Source organism: Brachycentrus maculatus, unplaced genomic scaffold (assembly GCF_059751285.1).
Source record: "Brachycentrus maculatus isolate JH-2025_06_01 unplaced genomic scaffold, ASM5975128v1 h1tg000987l, whole genome shotgun sequence".
Classification (NCBI taxonomy): Eukaryota; Metazoa; Arthropoda; class Insecta; order Trichoptera; family Brachycentridae; genus Brachycentrus; species Brachycentrus maculatus.
In genome coordinates, this window is record NW_028281705.1 from 335,001 (window position 1) to 360,000 (window position 25,000).

The 25,000-nt window shown below is 36.4% G+C and overlaps 1 protein-coding gene and 1 long non-coding RNA gene across 2 annotated transcripts in view; both read left to right on the top strand.

Moving 5' to 3' along the window:
- Positions 1-25,000, top strand: part of LOC148299715 (uncharacterized) — a 78,939-nt gene that overhangs the window by 23,767 nt on the left and 30,172 nt on the right. The window lies entirely within an intron of this gene.
- Positions 14,474-19,903, top strand: LOC148299717 (uncharacterized). The gene is made up of 3 exons (XR_015839043.1): positions 14,474-14,568; positions 16,604-16,702; positions 19,829-19,903. It is a non-coding gene; the product is annotated as an uncharacterized LOC148299717 (long non-coding RNA).

The window sequence follows — 25,000 nt, forward strand, 5'->3', positions numbered from 1 at the left end:
ATTGCGATGGGTGGTTTGTTTGGGGCTAGAAGGCCAGCTTCTTCATGAGCAGGTATATGTGCTGGTCCACCTCGAAGCCGTGCAGGTTGTTGGCGTCCCCCTGCAGTCGCATGAGCAGCCCCCCGAAGCTGACGTACGCGGCCAGCCGCGACGAGGGCTCCGTCGCCGCCTCGTCCCCCTCTATCCTGGAAACATACCACACGGTCAATTTTATTTTTTAACCCTTTGCTGCGTGACTTTTTTTGCATGACTGCATTGACAGTTCGTCTTGGAGATACCAGCGAAGTTATTATTTTGGCGTTCATAGCGCGTCTCTTGGCTAAATTATGAACTACAGTGGAACCTCTATCTATCGTTCCTCGAATAATCGTTTTCTCGGATGTGTCGTTTATTTCCTCTCTCCCGACTTAATTTCATACTAAACTAAACCGCATCGATTGTTTCTCTATCACCATTTATCGTTTGAATTAAGCTGCATATTTGATACATTTTGTCTGTTTTTTTTTTACATTATTATCAATTTTTTTACATTCAACGGCAACGTATGGGATAGAAACTATGGAAAGCTCGTGTAACCGATAGCAGGAGAGGTCGATATTGATGAAAAGGAGCCGCTGCCTGTACCTGCATCTCCAGAAGCGTGCGCACTCTTTGAAAGAAAACTTTCTACAACGCACATTCAATAACCGACGCTGAAAAAAATACTATTTGCAAAGCCGAAAATACACTATTGGCTTACGAAAATAAAACAGTTAAAAAGCAAAAGTATTTTGTAAAATCTATTCAGGTTTGTATTTTTTTTTAAATAAATACATTTGCATCTGAAACATGTATTCTTCTTAGAATTTTAGCCTACGAATGGTTATGCAGATTGGGAGGACGGTATCTTTACTCGGTCGTATATATTTGCGTATTGACCTCTTAATCCCGCATTCATTGTTTTCCCGCATTCGTAGTTTATTTTAATAAGTCCCTTTAAAAATGCTAGGTAGAGGTTTCACTGTATAATGCTTATTTATTTATCGGTTATCGCAAAAACGGAGTCCTGGTTCCAACTCTAATGTATGGAAGTGAAACGTGGAGCTGGCAAAAGAAGGATGAAAGCAGACTGAATGCAGACGAAATGCGATCTCTCAGAAGAATGGGCGACAAAACGATGTATGATAGATGTGCGAATAGTGAAATAAGGAAGGAATGCAAAGCTGAGATAAGCATTATCGACAAAATTAAGAAAGGTGTGTTGAGATGGTTCGGACACGTAGAACGAACGAGTGAGGAAAGAACGGTTAAACAAATTTATGAGGCAAATGTAGTTGGAAAAAGAAGCAGAGGAAGACCGAGAAAAACCTGGCACAACCAGGTATGTCAAATACTTGAAAGCGGCCGGGGTCAGGGGTCGAAATAATCGTCGGGTATGTATGAGGAGATGCGTGAGTGTGGAAGAGGCGAAGAATGTTTGCAAAGCCAGAGTGGTGTATGGCGTTCTATTCCTCTGCCTAAGTCTGCGGAGAAGCGGCATGATGATAAGTTAGTTAGTTCACTCGTTTTTTACTACTTGAGCATTATATTGTCCGCCTCCGTAGTGTAATAGTCACCACGCTCGGCTACCATTCTGGAGGTCCCGGGTTCCATTCCCAGGGGGGGTCAAATAAACACAAGTGATCTTTTCACTCTGATATGTATTCAATATTACCCTGAAGCGGATTCGTGTTAACGATCAAGATAACACTGTTTATATAATGCAGCGCCCTATGCACCATTGGGGTGCGGAAAAGGGTTTGAATGAAATGAAAAAAAATAAATGTAGAATTCAATCCAATAAACCTTCAACCAATTCAATATGGAATTCTACCAACTGTCTGCAGTTACAGTAGATTAGGAGGTGGAGTTTGAGAATAACGATATATGTTAGACATGTTTTGGAGAGGAATTCACACTGCATTATATATAACGCAGTGTCATCTTGAACGTTAACACACGAAGGACAGTTGATACATCAGCCAACAATCCACCTCCTAACTTAAACGAATGAGACACGCCATCCACTGCACCGCTGTTGTTGCTTCGGCAGGAGGTGCAAGGCGCGGAGCCCGGCACGGTGGTCGTGGTCAGCAAGGTAGGCTACAAGCTGCAGGAGCGGTGCGTGCGGCCGGCCCTGGTGGGCGTCGCCAAGTGACGGGAGCCGGCGCGGCCAGCTACGGCAGTCACGGCGTGCACCCGCGAGGCCGCCACGCCCGAACCCGGCCAGCTCCGCATAGCAACCAACTTAACTAAACTAGCTAACACACTTTCTCATCATCTCATCAAAGATGGAGAAGAATATGGAAGTCTGGGCACTTACGGGGCTGACGACCGTCATAGGCTGGTTTAAGTGATCTCACCAATAGATGTCTCTAGTGAAGTTCTAGTGATTCAAGAACAAGGTTTCTAAATTGGTTCATATATATTGAACTTCCGAGAATTTGAGTAGTGTGGTTGTCAATAATGGGTAGAATTGGTGAATGCAACACGTGTGTAAAGTGATCACTTAAACCAGACTATTCGCCAGCCCCGTAAATGCCCAAACATCCATATTCTTCTTCATCTTTGATGAGACGCTAAAAAATTATGTGAAAATAACTCCTGTAATTGGAGATAATCCAGATTTTGTGAACAAGCATTTGAACACACTCAAAATGTTGCAAATACTTGTTCACAAATCTGGATTATCTCCATGTATAGGAGTTATTTTACATCTCAACATATATGAAGATGAATATGGAATTTATTGATTTGACGTTTAATTTTTAGAACTGCATTTTAATTCATGTACTAATTGTTATATCAAACACAGATTATTAGAGTCTACTAAGTTGTATTTTATTAACAAAAAACACATAAAAATTCATATTGCGACAACTGTTTTGCCTAGTTATGGCATTTTCAAACGAATGTGAAGATTAAATGGACTGACGGTCCTAAAATAGCTATACAATTCTATCTGAACATTTACAGGGCTTACGACCATCATAAAGTTTCAAAATTGGATCATGTATAATTTACAAGAATTTGAGTAGTGTGGTTGTCAATCGTGGGTAGAATTGGTGAATGTTACACGTGTGTAAAGTGATTGCTATGATGGTCGCGAGTCCCGTAAATGCCCAGACTTCCATATTCTTCTTCATCTATGTTGAGATGTCAATAATAGGTAGTAATTGATGGACGATTCTGCGATCCGTCGATGTATGTTAGCAACTCTGGCAGGGATTGCGTCGGAAACGTGGAATCAAGTGTTAACAGATTCTAAAATTCAGAATTTTCGACTTTTGTAACTGCCGATTTGAAAGTGGAGCAAGCCGGTTTTGAGAGTCAACGCCTCGGACAACTTGTTTCGGCCCATTCCTTGCGGCTAGCTGTTATAGAACAATTTTTATTTAATTTTTAAAAATAAATAATTTAATGTTTGAAATGTTGTTTTATTTTTTATACTTTATGATTAAAATGTTGCTTTGTTTTAAAATCACTATAAATATTTGATTATGACTGTAACCGACGCGGGTTACGGGCGATGACACAAAAGAAAATTACGTTTTAAATATTGATAATATTGAGAAAATATAACAATGTAATCCCTGTTGGGTAATACTTATACCCAAAATTAGACACGATTATTGGATTAAATTCTACTTTTGTTTACACATATCGCTCACTCCTTTCAAGAACGTCATAAATCAAAAAACTTGATTTTTCAGGAGAACGTTTTTAAAGATTTAAAATATAACACAATGTTTTAAAAATAAATATCAAGCCACTTTTTGAACTTTTTACTGTGCAACAGATCTTTTTAGGTAAAACTTGAAGGTTTTTTCTCCATTTGAAAAATATTTAGTATATTTAAAAAAAATAGTTAAACAATGGCTTTTCTTCAAAATGCAAAAACAACACTTTCTGCCCTGTAGCGGGTAAATATTAAGTTTAAAATATGCCTCTTTTGCTAGGATATAGTACATTTTCTGGGCATTCTGAAAACATGCACAACTGAAAATTGACAAATTTTGATTTATGACCTTCTTGAAAGGAGTGAGCGATATATGATAACATGACGCGTTTCCTCTTATTAAGACATTATCAAGCCGAGGTCGGACATGCGCTAGCGCGTGTTCGACCTCGGCTCAGCCGCACATGTATTACATTTTATTTGAATCGTGGATGAACTCTGAATAAAACATTTAAAAAATAAAACTGGTGTTTTTTTTAAACATTAAAAAAAATCAAACCCCAGCATTAAGTGGTAATCTATCGGTAAGAAGCACAGCATCGACAGCAGCTTTCTGATCTACTTTTCAAATGGATCATTCTAGCTCCAACATTTACCCCTCCCTTCCCGGTGTTGTGTACCTAGTACACATTGCTTCTAATAACCATAATATCTCTATAAATACAGTAAATACAAGGCTGAGACTTTAGGTATTCCTCCATAACATATTTACGCATTCATTTAAAAACAAATAATATTAATAATCATCAGAATTTATCGGGTACATTTGAAGTATTATATATATATATATAAACAGCGCGTGAAGAGTGTGCAGGAACCGCGACACTATATTCGCATCTCGCCTTTGCATACTTGCACTGTGCAAGCGTGGGGAGCTCGAAGCTCATCGTTCTCTCGCTAGCTAGCGGGCAGAGCGGCAGTAGCTTTTGAGATTCCGACGAGAGTGGACCTATGCTTGTTCCATGAGCGTTGCCAGATAGTTTTTTTAATCCAATAAAATAATAAAGGTTAAAATCAGCAAGGGTGTGCCAGCACACATACAGGGTGGCGCAAAATTAACCACCCTATCGGAAGATGTTATAATTTTTGCAAGTTGCGTCATACGTCAATCATATTTGACGTTTGTGACCTAGACAGCTGCAGTATACAAACAAATTGACCAACACTGGTGGAAGCTACTTGACAGGAAAAATTGTTATGATCCGAATAAAGATTTTGATTTTGTTTTTTTATTTGAAAAAAAGGTATTACAAAAAAATCGTGTGATTAATTTTGCGCTACCTTGAATCTGTTTATATACTGCAACTGTCTAGTTTACAAACGCCAAATATGATTGTCGTACAACGCCGTTTGCCAAAATTTTAACATCTTCCGATATGGTGATTAATTTTGCGCCACCTTTATTAAAGTCGCTGTTTGAACATTGATAACACATTTATCATTTAATGACAAGAGATTATTTTTATAATGGAACCAGATTAGGAAATATCGTTTGGAAAAATCAACACGTAGGACTAGAGCAAATTCCATTTAAAAATGGCTGCCCCATCACCTGATGTCAAGTGATAACGTCACGATAAGAGCGCGTATTACCCTTTGCCTACCGAGACTTTTGGAGTCAAAAACTAAGGACAAAGAATAATATGCTTTTCCAAAATACATCACCATTATTGTCCATGTTCCCATTTTACTAAGCCCCGCCCCTTCTAGTTATAACCCCGCCCACCCCACGTGTATAACTGAACATTTTTCTGTTCGTTAGTTTTTGTAACCATCTGTTGATGAAAACATCTGTTTTTTTTATACCAGTCGTGTGTAATGCAACAATACTCAATTAAGGGTATTATACAAGTGTTTGATTTAAAATATAAATACAACACTACGCCATTCATTTACTTAAACTTTACGAACTGAAAAGAAATAAGTACATTGGCGGGCTTATTGCTGAACAGAAATATCTTCCAACCAATCAAAAACAGACTAGTGATATTGATCAAAACGTTTGATACCATATATAGCTGTTTGCAATCAGATGGTAGATAGTACTCGAACATTTAAAAACATAAAAATTACAAATTGATGATAATAAGGAAGGCAAAGGAAAAGGGGAGTATAGGGAAGGAGGTAGAGGGAGGAGGTTTGATGGGCAGTCAGGATTCTAACGAAAGATAGTAATGTGTCAGACGTTTCTTAAAAGTTATAAGAGAAGGTGCATTTGTTTACGGGGAGAGGTAATCCATTCCATAGTCTGGCCGCTTGGACAGAGAAGGAATTACCGAAGAATGATGTGTTATGTCGAGGAATGGAAAGTGTTCTTTCTTGGTTAGAGGAAATAAAATAAATTTTAGAAGTGATGGGGAATACTCATGTAGGGATGCCTAAGGAAATGAATAATTAGATTTCACCTCCCCTTCGTAGTTTCCTGTCCACTTTCTTGTACTTTATTATTACCCAAAGTAAAAACATGTATGATTGAAGATGGCTGCTGTAACGGGCTGTCATAGAAATTGCTGTATTCAGTTTACTCCATTCGGTTGTCTTGATTTATGAAAGTATCAGATACATTTTGGAGTATGTTGCCATATTATATTTTTTTCAGTAAGTTATACGTCGATATTTAGAATGGAATCATCGTGTATGTATTACAATAAGTTGTAATATTACATAAATACTTAAAGGGAAACGAGAAAATCAAAGCACATTAAACCGATTTTGTTTCCGCCCGCGAAAAGTAAGTTGTGTAAAGCTGCGCTATTCTTCATTCTGAACATGTTTACGAGTCAGGGATACATGTTTACGTGTTACAATATGTTATGAATTGATACAAGTATGAAGCGTATATTGCATAACTCAAACGATAAAGATACAAATTATTTGTTTATTACTCGCACCCCTACTCTATATCTTTCAACACCGAATGCCGTCAATTAGGTCGGAGTTGTTTGTGCAGTGCTTGTTAGTAGCGTTTACTCGTTAGTGATTCTGTATAACAATGCATACATTTAGCTAACCAAACTCCGAGAGATGTTTAGGTGAACATAAAATAATGGCACAGGCAAACATTTCACTTTTGAATTATTTAAGCTTATTTTATTATTTCCAGCATGGTGACCCCAACAGTCCCGGTAACCAAGGGGTTGACATTTTAAAAATACAGCGTGTTTCGTCCAACATAAAAATATATTACATTTTTGTTTTATATTGATTTTTTATTACATCTCAACACAGACGAAGAAGAATATGGAAGCCAGGGCTTACGACCGGCATCGTATTATTTCAAATGACATTTTTAATTAAGAATAAACTTTTACTGTCGTTTTATAACGTGGTTATATTTTTCTTTGTAAATTGGGTGTAAATAATATGTAAAGTGGGTGTATAATAATAAAAAAAAAAACAATGTGTTGCTTTGTAATTAAAGTTAATAATTAAAGTTTATTCGTAATTTATCTTTATAATATTTTTCTATCTATCTATCTGATTCTGAAAGTTCAGAATATTTTATTTTTTCTATCTGATGTCTTTTGTTTTATTCAGTGCGACGCATGCGACATCTGGTGGTAGATCTGTTTTATATAGGTATTATATGTAAGTACTTAATAAAATGTATAGGTAGGTACCTAGGTATTTTAACACACATATATATATATATATATATATATATATATATATATATATATATATATATATATATATATATATATATATATATATATATATATATATATATATATATATATATATAATATATATATGTAGGTATATAGGTAGGTACAACATATGGCGCCTCAGCAGTAATTATTTCAAATGACACTAATAACAACGTTCCAATATTACGAGTATGTTAGCCAGATTGTCTGTCGAAAAAACACCGTTTGTGCTTTTTCGCACCGAACTAATTACTCGTAAACGAAACATTTTTTTTATTGAGCGTGCTGCACCGTACACGTGATAGAAGTGAAACTTCATAAAAAAAATAAAGAATAAGAGAAATTTATTATCCTGTTTATTTCATATTTACTAGGTCATTTAGTGGCGCTTCAATTAGTAATACAGATATTAATGGTTTGTGATACAAAAATATGATATTTATGTCCGTGATTCGATCTTTATATGTCCGTATAAATCAACCAATCACAGGACGCGCACATAAATAATCACAAAACACTATGATAAATATTACTTACTCAACCTCAGCCGAGCTACGTCGACCACATTCGCTCCACTCCCGTGGCGTTGGAATGTATAGTTCTCTTTTTCTTTCTCTCTACTTTATCATTTTTCTCTCTCATGTAACGAAATGTGCCTACTATACTTCACATTTCACTTTTAATTATCGTTCATTGAATCGCTGCCTAAGAAGTTTCACTTTTAAAAAATACGGTTATTTATTTATTTTTAGAAAATGGAGTTCTCCGACCAATGGTAGTAGACAATTTGACCTTATTTTATTAAACAATAAATTCTCAATTTTTTCAAAATTTTGTTACATACCCATGTATAGTTAAAATAGTGTTACTCGTGTAACATTCACCATTCCACCCGTGATTGACAACCACACTACTCAAATTCTTGGAACTTCTATTTTATTGATTAATTTTGAAGCAAACTGTTTGATTTTTTTTAATTAACTAGAATTTCACTGGAAACATCTACGGTGAGATGAGAGAAGCTTTTTATTAAGCAGAAACTCTTTCATCTGTATGTGAGGTCCGAATCCTGGATTATATTTACTTACCCGAGAAACGCTAGAAAATGCCCTTTTCATTTTCAGCTCAAAATTTTACCAGTTATTTTATTCGCAACAGTGTGTCCAAATTCTTCTTCTCAAATCTAGATCATCTCTGCTAAGGAGTTATTTTATAAATTTTTGCCAAAAACATATTTGTGAACAAATATTTGAACACCCTAAATGTTGTAAAAATATATTATTTATAAATAGATTATGCATTAATGACGTTAAGTGCCGATTGATTGATTACTCTGCTTTTACAAGATTAGTATCAAATTCTTATTCACCATCTTATCTTCGCATTAATTTATTAAACCTTTAAAAAAACAAGTTTATCTTAATCTTTCGAATTATTCTGCTGTAAAGTGATAAGACGCTATCTGGACTAACGCGCAATACCTTACCGACCGTCTGCACCTATTCCAGAACCGCAGCGCTCACCTTATTCCCAATTTTCTACAATGCCCTTCACCATTCCTGCGCTCCTTGCAGAACCCCCGTACCTTCCCGATCATGGTCTATCCCCTTCCCGTATATAATATGTGACTCGGCTGGCGGCGAGTTGCGAGCTGCGTACTACGATTTTCATACAATAATGTATGAATCGAGGTCTTTTGGTAGCCCGCTTCGGATCAAGTGTGATTTTGGATGATCAGTACGGGAAAGGTTAATAGGTCGAGAGTGATGTAAGTAAACCTTCTTTTTGGAAGGAAACGTTTCCCAGGATGTAAATATCGGGAATGATCGCCTGGAGCACAAACTGTGACGTAATATTTGGGTTTGGTAGTAGACTCCCATCTCCCGCGGCCTGAGCATGTGCCGACAATTATGTAAAAAGAGTTGACCCGATAACAGGAATACCGTTTGCGGGGGTCCCTCGTTCTAGATGCTCCGACCCATTTATTTAGGGACGATACATTCCCTCCTGTTATACCTTTGCTGTGTCTGAGCTCTCCAAACAAAGGAGAGAATTTCTGAAGGTCAAGTCGCAACGAACGGAGCCACAAGAATCATGTTTCGTCTACAGAGCACCACTCTCGTAAAAAAATATTTATTTCACCACTCATATAACGCATTTCTACATTCTCCCTATGCATGAGATCACCCTGATCGTAATTGATATCATCTCCAAGTCGCAGTTACACTGAACCGATTATCAGCGGAGAAATTCGCCAACACATAATAAAATACGCGCGTAGCCGATATGGACTATTGAGCCCGAAATGAGCCTACACCCAATGTAACTGGCTGCCTCTTGTCGACAAAATATTCCATTTTTATTTTTACTAATAAAGTGTGGTATTCGGGGTGACCAGATGAGGTGAGCTAGCGTCTATCGTATATTTTACTCCATTCTTGATTCTTACTCCCTTTAATAGTACTCTCACGTTTTTCTTTCCCCAACACCGTCTCAATATAAGCGATTCTAATTATTCTCCGGGAATCTTATGTATGTACTTTTGAGCATGTGAAATGTTATTTTATTTCTCAAATAGTATGTATAACATTTAAAGAAACATCATCCGCCACACATTTATGTGCCTGCTAACCATTTATTTTTCACGACGATGGAAAGCCATCTCTCGACAGTAAACTTCAAACTGACTGGCAAGTTTTAGAGACTGAACTAGGCGTAGTGAGTATTGTAAAAGCGCTCACTCAGAATGGCAGTGCAAGGAGACTATACAGCCGACTCTCTGTAATGCTGCCCGCGTAGGTGTGGAATACGAATTCTCGGAATCTTCTACATTTGTAGGTGAGTATAACGTGACGCCACTGTCCGAGTTTGCTGTAACATCATCGGCAGCTACCAGGAGAATATTAGTCCGCTAAAGAATCGTGAATGCGCATTTGGTTGGATATTTGGGTTTCCGGTGTCGTCCGGCCCTGCTTTAGTCAGGGAGATAGCATTCTCCGAGATAACGCGTCGAGTATAAAATACCACTTTGCGCGTTATTCGCTCATAGCAGGACCACCAGGACCACAACCACAAAACGGTAAGTCAATATTCTGCCTGTGCTACCTATTACAATATCTATTTGTACCTATTGTACGAGAACATCCGAAGAGTTTGATTCTGGATTCAGATAAAACATGATCTCCTTATTACGAATTACAGAAATTAAAGGACAATTTAAGTGAATTTAAATGTTTTGGGGTCATCTCTTTATCGTTTCTGAATAAATTCACATCCATTTTAGGGCCTAGTTTTTTTCAATATGGAGTTATTTGGATTTTTTTCTCTATTTGTATTTTGTTACTAATGTTTGTTGAACTTTATGATAGAATGGCTGTATTATATTATAATTAAATGATATTATTTCACAGATGTCCGGACAAGATTTACTGAACGCAGCAGAAAAGGGAGACGTGGCGAAGGTCAACACTCTCCTTAAACAACATAATATAAACGTAAACTGGACAGATAGGGATGGTAAGATATTCCAAGATTATTGAACTAGTTAACCGAGGAATGTAGCAATAATAGGTGATGTTAGTAAAGCGATATGATATACAAGTGGGCGAATATTACTGTATATATTCTACCTTTGAGAATAGATTCAATTGTTCTTTAGTAGAATCCATATTAAGATATGGAATAAAGTCTTGGGGACATTCGACGAAAACAAATTTAAAAATGGTTCAAAATCTGCAATATTCCATAGTCAAAAAAATTGTGCCCAGTCATATATATAAGCAAAGGGACAATCCACCTTGAAATATAACCATTCAAAATTACTGCCGGTACGTGGAATATTGTGGATGAGTATCATCGTTGAACAACAAACTAGACAAAAATATCGAAATCCTTTAGTACACAACCATGTTACACGATTTACACACGACGAAGGTTTGATAGTTCCAAGAATTAACCCGTAAGCTGCGGATCGCATCTATTGTCGTTTTTTATAAAGGTACCGTTGACTGCAGATCGCATGCATAGTCGTTTTTCAACTTTACGTCCTTATATCAACACCTATGGATAATTTTTTGCACTTAAATTTGGTTTGAGGCATAGATGAATTAGTTCTCTTTGATTTATTGTCATAAAATATCAAAATTATTTTTATTTAGTGTCAACTTTATCGTGAATACTTCCGGTCGGCTCGTGCTCGGCGCGTGGTCTCAGTATCGTTCAGTATGTTCAATCAGTTTAGGCGATCTAAATTATCATAAACTTTTTTCATAATTATTATATTTATTAACTGTGTGGAACGAGAAGGGTATTATAATTAACTAACAAGTGATTGTATAACACGGTGTTTTGTGATATTTTTGTACTATGTTTTATTTATTTACTATCGTGCAATGCTTCGAATACTGGAAGCATTTTTTTAATGTTAGAAGATGAGGTGATCAGCCCCGCGCTTCTTGTACCAGTCCAGGGTGATATTAAATAAATATGAGAGTGAAAATCACCAATACTTATTTTGAACCCCTGGGAACCGAACCCGAAACCTCCAGCAGGGTAGCCAAACGCGCTGACCACTACACTACGGAGGTGTACTTAACGAACTTTTCAATTTCATTTAAACAAAATAAGGGTTTATTTAATAATTTTATTTATTTTTTTAATTTTTGATATATACGGTACTATTGTACCATTTACATAATAAGAATGAAAGAATATATCAATTGCGACACATCGATTCATCAAGTTGTCTTCAACTACTTTCATGTTATAAAAAAAAAAATATATATATATGCTATAAAAATAAAATATTATGCTGAAAGTAAACAAAAACATAAATAAACTAAGTTTTCAATCAAAACGTGACATTCTATGGGCTAGGAATAAGTCAGTTATTGCCGATTTACATTTATGAAGCGATATATTGTAGAAATGTATATTGGTGGCATATTCATTACTAGTATTTGGGAATCTTAGTATAGGAGTATTAAAGCGAGCTACCGTCCGAGCATTTGGACAGTAGAATAAAGTAGGTGGTCTACTAGGCCGTGGCGGTACATAGAATGATATCAGTTTTGGCAATTCAGGGCTTTCGAAAATTGCTTTGATGATTGTATACAACGTTATAATATCTGAGTATAATATATGTATGTTGTAATAAATGTGTTCTTTGCGTGTTTTTTTAACGTTTTCCGTTTCGAAATTAACAAACATTCTTGCTGACGGGTAGAGAACTTATGCAGAATGAAAATCTTATTATTATATTATAATTCAGATCCATTTTTTCAAAACGTTAAAAAAATACTAAAAAAATTCTATTGATGGATTTTTTATGAAATGATGTGAATAATAAGTATTAAGTTATGCCCTTCGAGTGATTTCGTACGAAAACGGCGCTATATAAATTATCCAAGAAGTAGATAATTAAATGTAAACTATTGGTGACTATAACACACTGGCGAGGTTACTGGGATAGGTATTGGGGTCCTGCTACATGGCCTCGCGCTGGCCGTACACCCTGTATATACAGTACATCCTCCGTTACAGGGGACACTGCACTACACTGCGCAGCATGGCTGGGCCACCTCCCGGTAGTACGGGCACTCCTGCAGGCGGGGGCAACAATAGATCTGCAAACTAATGATGGTAAGTGTAACTAGTAGTAGCAGTAGTAATATGCCCAACACACGCAATGTACATACAGGACACCATGGTATATAGGTTACATGAATCATCACTAACTAGCAGAAACGGAAATATACATTTATTTGCAAACGGCGCATTAGGACCTTTTATATATTAAATGTTAAAACAAGCACTGATTATTTGAACTACTTAGTTGCATTTTATAGTTGAAAAACACATAAAAAAGTGATTTTGTGACATTGTTACGGTCTGATTTTTGTACAAAAAATGAAAATTTTGAAAGAGAGAAATAAGACAATTGAATCGCAATGTGAATGTCTTTAAAAGTGCTTTGTAGTCCAATTTAAATTAATATTTATTTACTCAAATAAATATGAGTGTGAAAATCACCAATATTTATTTTGACCCCCCTGGGAATCGAACCCGGGTCCTCCAGCAGGGTAGCCAAACGCGCTGATCACTACACTGCGGAGGTGTACTTTGTGGACATTTCAATTATATTTGAACAAAATTAGGTTATATTTAATAATTTTATGTAATGATAAATGTGTTCATTGCGTGTTCTTTAAACGTTTTCCTACAAATGTTCCACCGTATATCTCAGTCATTGAACAGTATACACAAAGTACAATTTTTATTCCAGCAGGGTTTCAATCTGAAATTACAAACATTCTTGCTGACGAGGTAGAGACCTTATGCAGAGTGAATTTTTTTATTACATTAAAATTCAGATTCATTTTTTTCAAAACGTTAAAAAAAAACAGAAAAAAATAATTCATAAATAAATTTAATGAAATGATGTGAAGAATAAGTATTTACTTATGCCCTTCCAATGATTTCATATAAATTATCCACGAAATAGATACTTAAATGTAAACTATGTTTAAAGAAACTACTAGCTTTTTACCACTTGAGTTTTATTATAGACTACATGTTTCGGAAGTTAAACTTCCATCATTCAGGTCTGTATAGTAACTAAAATATAAAATATAAAATTGTTCTATAAATAAGGAATATAGAATACACCTTGTTCCATATAAAGGCCAAATTATGAATTATCTTGAAAATTTAGAAATCCGAAAAAACCTAAATTCTAATAATAATTTATTAAATAATATATTGTTTCAAAATTATTCACCTTTGCTTTCCATTTTTCCTTTGTTTTCATTCTCCGCCCCTTGACTAACCCCCTCCCCCTAATTTTCCCCTCTCCTTACTTATAGAACAATTTTATATTTTATATTTTAGTTCGGATGTCACATGTCTTACCACAAAGTTAATGCCGAAACAATAAATAAATAAATTGTAAACTATTGGTGACCATAACATGCTGGGGAGGTTACTGGGATAGGTATTGGGGTCCTGCTACATGGCCTCGCGCTGGCCGTGCACCCTGTATATACAGTACATCCTCCGTTACAGGGTGGACTGCACTACACCGTGCAGCATACAGGGGCCACCTCCCGGTAGTACGGGCACTCCTGCAGGAGGGGGCTGCAGTAGATCTGCAAGCTAATGGAGGTAAGTGTAACTAGTAGTAGCAGTAGTAATATGCCCAACACACGCAATGTACATACAGGACACCATGGTATATAGGTTACATGAATCATCACTAACTAGCAGAAACGGAAATATACATTTATTTGCAAATATACTTATATATATATTAAATGCTAAAAATGCACTGATTATTTGAGTCTACTAAAGACTAGAGTTTTTTTTATCGTTAATGAATTTATTTTTTATTTTTTACCTTATTACAAAAAAAAACAAAAAACATTATTATTTCAAAGTCGATCCGGAGACGTAGGATGATTCCGATGTGTATAATATATTATATATGTGGTAAATATTATATATGTGGTTAGTTAACTTTTTTAAGTTAGTTATATGTGGTAAAAACATCATTTGGCACTTTTTTGCATCGCACGGCCAACCCCAAGGTAGACGAGTCGCGTTCAGACCACCATAGAGATGGATTCACAGCTGGGAATCTACTTCGCCGGAGGCTAATCCCTCTTAAAAACAGCCCACGAGGCCTACACCATGAAGGGGTATAAATGCACATACGTAAAGTGATCACTTAAGTCAGCCAAATGCCAGGTCGTAAGCCCTGGGATGCTCGGATATACGCCTTATTTCGTATAAAACGACAGATGCCATGTCATAAGATAAGACATTTATCATGTTTATTGGTATCATCCATACGGTGAATAATCCAGTAACTGTCACAGTTTCTAAATTAAATTGGAATTTAAAAAAACGTTAAAAATGAAATTAACTAAGCATTTTCTAATATTAACAGTATCCCGAATTATTCTATTATTATATATATTCACGAAGTCCAATTATAAGATAAAAGGATTCATTAGAATCCGAAACTTACTAACCATCGACAACCTGAAGAGAGTTTACTACGCTATCGCTCACTCACTACTGCAGTATGGCATTATTGCATGGGGAGGCTCGTACAACAACATACTGAACTCAGTGAAAATAGTACAGAAAACCATCATTAAAGTCATCTTGAAAAAAAAAAAATATTTCCAACAAAATTATTATTTAAAAAATTTCAAGTCCCAAATATAGAATCCATTTATAAAAGAACCGCAGTTTTTCAAATACTAAAGGGAGACAACTATTTAAATCTAACAAAAAATTTATCATCGAGATTCTCAAACGATTTTTCTACTCCAAAATGCAACACCAAGCAATTTCAGCAAAACTTCAAATATTTGGCAATCAAACATTTCAATAAACTCCCTAAAGAAATAAAAAAATAGATGATATAAAAATCCTTAAGAAAAAAATTAAAGCTCTATACATTTAAATCTTTAAAAAAAAACTATAAAAAAAACTATTATATCTTTTATTATATAACATTAAACCACGAGTGTAAGTCCCTCTCCAAGCACAAGAGCGCAGACTCTTTTATGGAGAGGCACAGCGAATCGAAATATAAAAGTTCTCCATATGTATAAATGATTCAAATGTATTATGTTATAAATAAAAATGTAAATATATTAAATGAATAAAAAAAAAAGATAAAATAATAAAAATGAAAAGGATATTTTCTGGCATTTCTCCTGTATGTAATTATAATCCAGGATTCGGACCTCACATACAAATACAAGAGTTTCTGCTCAGTAAAATAGCTTCTTCGTCATACCAATGGATGTCACTAGTGAAAATTCTAGTGATTATAAAGTGTTTAAAGTGTCTAAAGTGATCACTTAAACCTGCCTACGTCGGTCGAAGGCACCTTGAATACCCAGACTTTCATATTCTTCTTCATCTTTGTTGAGATGTAAAAAAATATTTTAATAAATAACTCCTATAAAAATATTTACATAAGTAAAGTAGGGTACATATAAGCCCTTCCAGTGATTTCGTACGAAAACGGCGCTATATAAATTATCCAAGAAGTAGATAATTAAATGTAAACTATTGGTGACTATAACACACTGGGGAGGTTACTGGGATAGGTAGTGGGGTCCTGCTACATGGCCTCGCGCTGGCCGTACACCCTGTATATACAGTACATCCTCCGTTACAGGGGTCACTGCACTACACCGTGCAGCATGGGGGGGCCACCTCCCGGTAGTACGGGCACTCCTGCAGGCAGAGGCTGCAGTAGATCTGCAAGATATTGATGGTAAGTGTAACTAGTAGTAGCAGTAGTAATATGCCCAACACACGCAATGTACATACAGGACACCATGGTTAGGATAGGCCGATGACATTTTTTGCGAATTCAACAATGAAAGTGGTCTAAAAAGTTGCATTTTGGATCGCACATAACGAGAAAAATATTTTTTTAAATATTCGATGCTACTTTTGGCCCTCAACCAGAGCTCAAAGTTTTCGGAAAAGCCATTTTTGCGCTTTATCAGCTGTCATTTCGTAATTTAGTAATAAAGACAGTCTAATTAAATGTTACGATATGTAATATACTTCACTTAATAAGCACATAATGGCAAAAGTTGCACTTTACGTTGTTATAAATAGGTAGCGTTGTTTTCGTAAGTCATTATATCCATCAGTATTCGGCCTCTAAGGAATTGGTTGCGCTGTCCGTAATTTTCTTTAGATCCCTTTACTTAAAAAACGAGTTAGAATTTTAAACATTTCATAATTTAGGTTAAAAATAATCTTAACGAACGATTAAAGTCATTTTTAATACAATATTACGTTAATTAAAACCGAATTGAGTTCATCTAAACCCTGTATAAGATAATACTAGATTTTGGTTTATAGCCACATTTATTTTGGAATTTTTCTCGAACCGGTTTCAAAAAGAACTTTGTTATCTTCAGGGATAGACATGTACATATATATTCCAGAATACAACGAGGTTTTGGTCGAAACCAGTTGGAGAAAAGTACCACTAATGGATGTGGTTAAAAATAAAGTTCTAGTTTTATTTTATAAAGTTTTATAAAACGTGCCACAAAATATCTGCCAAAAATATTCAAGAAATAAGCTAAACCCGCTACTAACAAAGACGTAGTAAAGAAGATTGTTAGAGGTCAGATCATAGAAACGATAGCAAAATGACGATAGGCACTATTGACTTAAAATAATCTTCAAAAATTCATAGAAAGAACAGCCAAACTTCAAAAACAAATCGAAAAACTATCGATTATCAAATCAAGGTTACACCTCCTTTGTCTAAAAGAAAATGGAATAAATATTTACAGGAAACTACAGAATCAGTGAGTTTAAAATCATTCCCTGAACCCTCATCGTCCAAAAGAAAAACTGTACAATTCCTGCTACAACAAGTGTGTGTAAACGATTTGGTTTTTCAGACCGATGAGTTGCAACTTTGACTTTTGTTGTTGTAAAAGACTACAAGCCATACTACACCAATATTTGGAACTGGCAAATATATTTCAGATTCAATCGTCAATGATTTTTGAGCAGCAGTTTGGAGCTTGAAAATATTCAATGCCTAAGTATTTAATACTGAAAACATGGAGCAATTCAACGTTCAGAATAAATATTGAATATACCATTACAGTGGTATATTTATATTTTACCTGCATTCTAATGCATTACCATTTTGACATTTATTTACCCATGATGGTTCCACATCTGATCTTTGGGGAAATTCTAATCCAACAGGAAAAGCTTTAAGTTTTGTGAATGATTATCGATTATAGATTTTTTACTATACATATAAACCGCTATGTATATATATATATATATATATATATATATATATATATATGTAATAAAATACCTAGGTACCTACCTATACATTTTATTAAGTACTTACAAATAGTACCTACATAAAACAGTTCTACCACCAGATGTCGCATGCGTCGCACAGAATAAAACAAAAGACTTCCGATAATATTATTAACTGTCAGAATCAGATAGATATAAAAATTATTGTAAAGATTAATTAAGAATAAACTTTTATTGTCGTTTAATTACAAAGCAACACATTGTTTATTTTATTATTATACACCCATTTTACATATTATTAATACCCAATATACAAGAGAAAAATATAACCACGTTATATATATATATATATATATATATATATATATATATATATATATATATATATATATATATATATATATATATATATATATATATATATATATATATATATATATATATATATATATATATATATATATATATATATATATATATATATATATATATATATATATATACATATATATATATATATATATATATATATATATATATATATATATATATATATATATATATATATATTATATATATATATATATATATATATATATATATATATATATATATATATATACATATAGTCACTATATCTATTCCCAATAGCTTACTAAAGTAAGGCACCGTGACAAAATACTAAACTTGTAAGTGGGTGAAAAAGATTGGGAACCCCTGGTGTATAGGTTACATCAATCATCACCAACTAGAAAAAACAGAAATATAGATTTATTTGCAAACGGTGCATAAAGACCTTTTATATATTATATATTAAAGGTCTATATATTAAAATCAAGCACTCGTTATTTGAATCTACTAAGTTGCATTTTACAGTTGAAAAACAAATAAAAAAGTCATTTTGTGACAATCGTTTCGCCTAGTTATGTCATTTTCAAACGAATTTAATTCGTTATTACCGGTTTCGGAATAATCATACCATCATCAGGATTTAAATTAAATTGTCACCGTCTGACTTTTGTACAAAAATGAAAATTTTGAAAGAGAGAAATAAAACAATTGAATCACAATGGGAATATTTTTAAAAGTGCTTTGAAGTCCAATTTAGTTTGGTATTTATTATATTTTAATCTCCCGCGCAGATATATCGGCCGACCTCGTGACGCAGACAGATGAGTTCACAACAGCCATCTATGTCGGATCGAGGAAATTTTTTTTCACACACAACTTCACACACAAGAAACACGTCTAGACTTGTAATTTCTTTCCTCATATTAGCTTTGTTGCGTAGCGGATAGGTGTGGATATAGTGAAAACATTCACGGATGGGAACATTGGTACACGAGTATAATAATCCAACATAAAAATCCAGTTTCCGGTAAGCGCTGGTTCAAAATGCCCGAATAATGCACATTGTTCATATTACCCCCATTATGTTATGTATGTACTTACACGATTCAATGTCTGCCAGTGAACAAGTCATTTCTGTCTTTCTACCTTCATTCCGCACCAAGATGCCGAGGGTGTCCAGGCTTAATGTACAAGCTCCGCTCTTGTGAAACTATTTTATAATTTTCAATGTTTTTAGGTGATACACCACTCGACTGGGCTAAAAGTAATGATCACAAGGAAGTAGTAGCTTGTCTGGAGTTGGAAATAGGCAGTAAGTATAAGCCAGTAAATGTATTCACAACCAGTGGAATGTAAACATTTCCTACCAACTATACACTTTCACATAAGTATACCCACAACAAGTACCTACTTGAATCTAGACTAATATATTTACTAGTAGATGTGTGCACGCTACAAAATAAAACATAAGAAGTAAATACCGTTCCCGAAAATGAGGCGACGTTTTACAGGAAATAAGTAGAGGACTCTTCCTAATATCTGCTGGACTGAACGTGTTATGGATATAGCTAATGTTGTATCGTGCAAAGAATGTGTAATGTAGTTCTATAGACATGTGGAATCTAGTGCTATTCTTCTTCTTCTTCCAACCCTTATCCGCACACCAATGGTGCATAGGGCACTGCATCAAACACTTGATCAGCGTTGTTTACACATGAAGGAAAAGTGATTAGCCCACCGCTTCAGGCACCTCCAGGGTAATATTGAATAAATATTAGAATGAAAAATCACCTAAATTTATTTAACAATGGAATCGAACCCGGGACCTCCAAAACGGTAGCTAAGCGTGCTGACCATTGCACTACGGAGGCAGAGTATAGTTTTATAGGAATGTAAAATCTAGTTCTTTCTATAAGAATGGAAAATCTAGTGCTATTCTTCTTCTTCTTCCGACCTGTTGAAATGAATGTAGAAAGTCGAGACATAAAAATGTTCAGAGTTTGAGCTTCGATCCAACGTATGTTCCATATTTCTCATTTCCTTCTTCTCTTCCTTACGAACAGACTTCTCTCCAAACTGCGGACAGGAGGCTCGGCTGGCGATCCCACTATACCGACTTACTATTTGTTCCTCAGAACGGCAGGTGTTGCAACGTCACGACATTGCACCATTGGAGCAGAAAGTTAAGGAGCTGGAGGACGCCCTGACTGCCCTAGCCGCTCCTAGCAGCTCCACTCTGTCCCTGGAAAGGGTGCAAGCTGAACACGCTGAAACCCTGCAGCAACACCGCCAAGACACGGGTACTGATTCAGAATCTTCATAAATAAATTGACTTATACGAAGACAGCTTTCCAACTTGCAGACGAGAGATGAAAAGTGACTTACTGTTTGATCCTCAGAACGCAAGACGACCGAGTTGGAGCAGAAAGTTAAGGAGCTGGAGGACGCCCTGACTGCCCGAGCCGGCCCCGCCCCGTCCCTGGAAACCCTGCAGCAACACCGCCAAGACACGGGTACTGAGTCTTGTTGTTAAGTGCGAGAAACTAAATCATCACTATTACAAACATGATGGACAAATATCATACTCTACATCGGATTCAATGGATAGATTTTACCACAAAGTGACTGCCGAATCAATTAATGAAATCCTTCAATATTGATAAAGACATAAGTTGTAGAAAGGAGAGTAAATGGTGCCCTGAATTCAGTATTATCAAATAAAACCCCATCAGGGAAAGCTAAGCAGTGCAGTCCTGGTAATGTATGGAAGTGGAGCATAGAAGGATGAGAGAAGACTGAATGCAGTCGGAATGTGATCTCTCGTTAGACACGAGGAATGGGTGCAAGGCTGAGATAAGCATTATCCCGCCAACTAAGGAAGGTGTGTCGAGATGGTTTGGGCATGTGAATCAAGTGAGAGTGGGAGAACAGTTAATCATATTCATGTGCAAATGTGGTCAGGTCAGGAGTCGGAATAATAAGCGGGTAGGTACGTATGAGGAGATGCATGAATGCGGAACATTCGAAGATTGTTTGCCAAGACAGAAGATGTGGGGTTCTATTCTGTCTGCCTACCGCCGCTAGGAGGCGGCGTGATGGTTAGTTAGTTTTCTACGATAATTTTCAAAATGATACATTTTCACATGTGATTTGATCAACCTAGTTTGACCTGTCCGGGAGTACGTTTCTGCGGACAAAACTGTATCTGTGGAGTCAGTTTTTTTGGTATTTTTTATTTACTTTTTATAATTTTATATCACAGTGGGAACATTTACCTACGCCTTGAGGTTTTACTGTTAAGTTACTTATTTCAATAAATCTATTAATCTCCCCAGGTGGAGCATATGGACAGCACAAGGCGCCTCCGAAGAAGGATAAAACTAAGAAACAGGCCCCAACAACGAGCAGCCACCATTCTGTCCCAACTTCTCCTAATAGGGCTACAGGAAAAGGGGGAGTTAAAGGTAAACAACCATCACGCCGCTTCCCCGCAGGGGAAGGCAGAGAGAATAACACGCCTCATCGAGCTTAAGCACTGTTATATTGATCATTAATCACAAGAAGGTGGTAAGGTGATCAGCCCCGCGCTTCAGTCCTAGGGATATTGAGTGGACCATTACTCTTGTCTGTTGTGTCCCTTCGGGAATCCAACCCGTAACCTCTAATGGGGTAGCCAAGACGCGCTGCGGGAGAGGATAAAAAATTATGAAATCCATCGGAAGTCGTTTATTTATCATAGATAGAATGAATAATTTCGCGCCGCTATCACTGGAACCAGCCAGTGTAAATGTGAGCCCTGTAGTACTCGGACTTCCATATTAGCATCTCGGTAGAATCTTATCGTGACCCGAGTGGATGATGATATCTCTAGCCAAGTTAGCAATAAAACAACACTCGGTTTTACTATAAAGTATACATAATGTCCATAGAACTAAAAGATCCATAACGCAGTAACACATCAAACAAAATGTAACATACCTACTCGTATACCTCTTTCGGTCGAAGGAACATTGATGATTATGCACTCAAGTTGTACAACCTGCTTCCACTATCTCTAAAGTCACTAAACCCTCCAAACTACTACTCATGACTTGATAATGGAAGTGGGCAGATAGAAATAGATCGCATCATTCGGCCATGGCGTATTTGATTGTATGCACAATTTTCTCACATAACATTTTTTTAAAATAAATTTAGTATGTTGCAATGTTTTATGTGAAACTTTGTATGATGAAATAAATAGTGAAATCTCTAGCCAAAGTGATAAAAAGGGCTATAACACGGAGTAGAGAAAGAATAACATATGGAGAGACCGTTTCAAAAGGTTGGATCAATCGCGGAGCCCATGCATTGCGGATAACGAGATGCCACCGGGTCACCCCCTTCCCGGAACACCTCCAGAGAGATGGAAGGATAGCTGGGCGCCAACGTCTCAGGAGGAGTCACGTTCCTGAACAAAGTGGATCTTCAGATCTAATACTAGAAACAGATGAAGGTTTTATATGTATATTCTCTTTAGCAGGTATTTCTCCGCTGATGGTAGCTGCCAAAGAGGGAAACTTGGATGCAGTCAACATATTATTGGCAGCGGGGGCACTCGTGGACCAAGCAGACGCAAAGGGTAACCTATACTTTTATCAACTGATGTATGTCCTCGGTTATAGCTCCGACTGCAGTGTTGTATGTCTTCGGCTACTAGTGTGAGTGCACTGTTACACATCCCCGGATGCAGGTCCGAGTGCCTGGTGTATCCTCAGCTTACACATCTGACTGCACTGATGTATGCCTCGGTTACAGGTCGCACAGCCCTGGTTTATGCGGTCCAAGGGGGTCACCTGGATGTGATGAAGGTCCTGATAGAAGCAGGAGCAAAATTGAATCAGAAGGGTAATTATTATTTTTGTTATCTTTATTTTCAATTCTTTTGCATTACACAAACGTGACATAAATTCAAATATAAAAAAAAGATCCCACAAAGGCATGGCCTGTGTCTGGGTATACAATATAATTTAGGTCATAGTAAAGGGCACTGGCAAGAATACAATAGGTATTAAAAGTAGAACTAAATAAAAGTGTTAATGTAAAATACAAAAAATACCATAATAGTTTTTTATTAGGTTTGTAACTTTACACTCATCTATTTGCAGTGAAACTTCTGTATGGATATTCAGTGTTAGTATTGGAATACGCATATGACATGTGATATTTGACTATATTTTCGTGAAACGCCAATATTTGTCTGTTTTCAGCAAAATGAGCAGTCCCCTCGTTCTTCTCGCACCGCACCACCTACCACCGCAACATTAGCCCGAGTCAGTTCTACTGGATCCCGATTTATTTAGCCCGGATCGCTACGATAACATCCGACTACATCCAGCTGTATTTCACAGTAATAAAGCGATTTCAAAACATAATGTCTTTTTCAACTTGACTAACTGACTTACCATCACGCCGCTTCTCCGCAGGGGTAGGCAGAGAGAATAGAACGCCACACCACTCTGTCTTTGCAAACATTCTTCGCCTCTTCCACGTTCATTCATCGCCTCATACATACCCGCCGATTGTTACGACTCCTAACCTGACCACTTTCAAGTATTTGGCATACCTGATCGTACCATGTTTTTCTAGGTCTTCCTCTGCTCCTTTTCCCAATTACATTCGCCTCATTAATTTGTTTTAGCGTTCTTTCTTCTCTCATTCGTTCTACATGTCCAAACCATCTCAAGACACCTTTCTTAATTTTATGGATAGTGTAATCTTTATAGATAATAATCTTTTTTAACTTGACGGAATAAAATAATGAACTTCACCAAATAATCACAACTACTCACCGCTTTGGCTACCTTTGAACACTCGGGGCTTATCTGTATGCACTCAATGCAGCTACGCGTGCATACGAGGTGCCCACATGGTCACCGATTGTCACTCGGGACATATCTGTACACACTAAGCGTGCATGCAAGGTGCCCATATGGTCAGCGTATAAACACTCGGTGCATATCTGTATGCACTCAATGCAGCTACGCGTGCATACGAGGTGCCCACATGGTCACCGATTGTCACTCGGGACATATCTGTACACACTAAGCGTGCATGCAAGGTGCCCATATGGTCAGCGTATAAACACTCGGTGCATATCTGTATGCACTCAATGCAGCTACGCGTGCATACGAGGTGCCCACATGGTCACCGGTTGTCACTCGGGACATATCTGTACACACTAAGCGTGCATGCAAGGTGCCCATATGGTCAGCGTATAAACACTCGGTGCATATCTGTATGCACTCAATGCAGCTACGCGTGCATACGAGGTGCCCACATGGTCACCGATTGTCACTCGGGACATATCTGTACACACTAAGCGTGCATGCAAGGTGCCCATATGGTCAGCGTATAAACACTCGGTGCA